The sequence below is a fragment of the Apium graveolens genome, chromosome 3, assembly GCF_009905375.1.
Source record: "Apium graveolens cultivar Ventura chromosome 3, ASM990537v1, whole genome shotgun sequence".
NCBI lineage: Eukaryota > Viridiplantae > Streptophyta > Magnoliopsida > Apiales > Apiaceae > Apium > Apium graveolens.
In genome coordinates this window covers 16,245,684-16,247,312 of record NC_133649.1, presented here as the reverse complement: position 1 = coordinate 16,247,312, position 1,629 = coordinate 16,245,684, and the positions used below count along the sequence as shown (strand labels likewise).

At 40.4% G+C, this 1,629-nt stretch overlaps 1 non-coding gene across 1 annotated transcript; it reads right to left on the bottom strand.

Annotated features, from left to right (window-relative positions):
• Positions 1 to 1,177: 1,177 nt before the first annotated feature.
• Positions 1,178 to 1,284, bottom strand: LOC141715625 (small nucleolar RNA R71). Its single transcript, XR_012572381.1, has one exon. It is a non-coding gene; the product is annotated as a small nucleolar RNA R71 (small nucleolar RNA).
• Positions 1,285 to 1,629: the final 345 nt, after the last annotated feature.

Below are 1,629 nucleotides of genomic sequence, written 5' to 3'. Positions count from 1 at the left end.
ACAGTTTTATTTGCCCTATGTAATCAAAAAAGAATAACTTGTGCTTAAATCGTTGTGTTGTCAATTTCTATAGACATATAGGAACTCAACATAATTGATGACTATTCAACTTCTATCTTAATTGTGGATGCTTGGTAGAATGGTATTAGTACAATGAAAGTTGGCTTTTATCAGTTTCGTGTTATTCGATTAATATCATCACTGTCACATGCTAAAGGTAATAACAATGGCTATAGAAGGAAGTAATAATGAAGTTATGATCTCATGAGTGTTTTGTTATTGATAAATTGAAGTGTTAGTTAAGTGGTTAATTAAGTAGTTAATTATAGTTAATATTTAATCAACAATTTTAAGTGTTATTATCTTAATATTGAGAAGTAATCATACATTGGTGAGTGAGTTTAATTAGACAATAATTTAGTCTGAGTCTCTGAGGGAACGAACTAGAAAGTATTCTATATTACTTGCGAACGCGTATACTTGCGTGAATATTAGCGCGTGTTTTCGCCCTAACAAGAGGCGCCGCTGCCGGGGACTCGGCGTATTTGTTTAGTTTATGTACTTACCATCATTGGTCATTAGGACTCAGTGATTAGGACGTAGTAGTTACTTACTCTTTTCGGTTGTGTTTCAGGTACTTTAGCAAGCGTTTATGCAAACTCGTTCTCGTGCTCGCAAGAGGACTTTAGATACAGCTGAGGAGACAGATGAAGTTCTTGATATTCCGGAGAAGTTAGATTTTGAGGATTCGGATTCAGGAACTGAGCAGAAAGAACCAGTAAACATGGGAGATCGTATTGTTTAAGCTGATCCAGCTCTTATGGATTTTTCTCGGCCTAAAATTGATGACATTCAGTCAAGCATCCTTCATCCGGCTATTCAAGCTAACACCTTTAAAATCAAGCCGGGCACTATTCAGATGGTGCAGAATTTTGTTTCTTTTGGAGGAGCGGCAACTGAAGACCCCAACATGCACATAAGGAATTTTGTCGAGATCTGCAGCACTTTTAAGTATAATGGCGTGACTGATGAGGCTATCAAGTTGAGGCTTTTTCCATTCTCACTGAGGGATAAGGCTAAAGACTGGTTACATTCTGAACCAGCTGGGTCCATCACTACGTGGCAAGATCTTGCGCAAAAGTTTCCGGTGAAGTTTTATCCAATGGCAAAGACTGCTGCTATGAGGAGTGCTCTTACTCAGTTTGCGCAGCAACCTACAGAATCTATGTGCGAGGCTTGGGAACGCTACAAGGAAATGTTGAGAAAATGTCCACATCATGGAATGCCGGATTGGATGGTGATCACTGGTTTCTATAATGGTTTAGGGGCCCAATCTCGGCCCATGCTCGATGCAGCAGCTGGAGGAGCCTTATGGGCTAAAAGCTGTACTGAGGCGTATAATCTTATAGAGACGATGGCTGCAAATGAGCATCAAAACCCAACTCAGAGGATGACGTCAGGCAAGGTAGCAGGTATTCTGGAAGTTGATGCAGCCACCGCTATTGCAGCCCAGCTCCAAGCGCTATCAATGAAGGTTGATTCTCTGGCTATGTATGGAGTTAATCAAATAGCTATGGTTTGTGAGCTTTGTGCAGGTTCTCATGCTACGGATCAGTGTTCTCTTGTCAA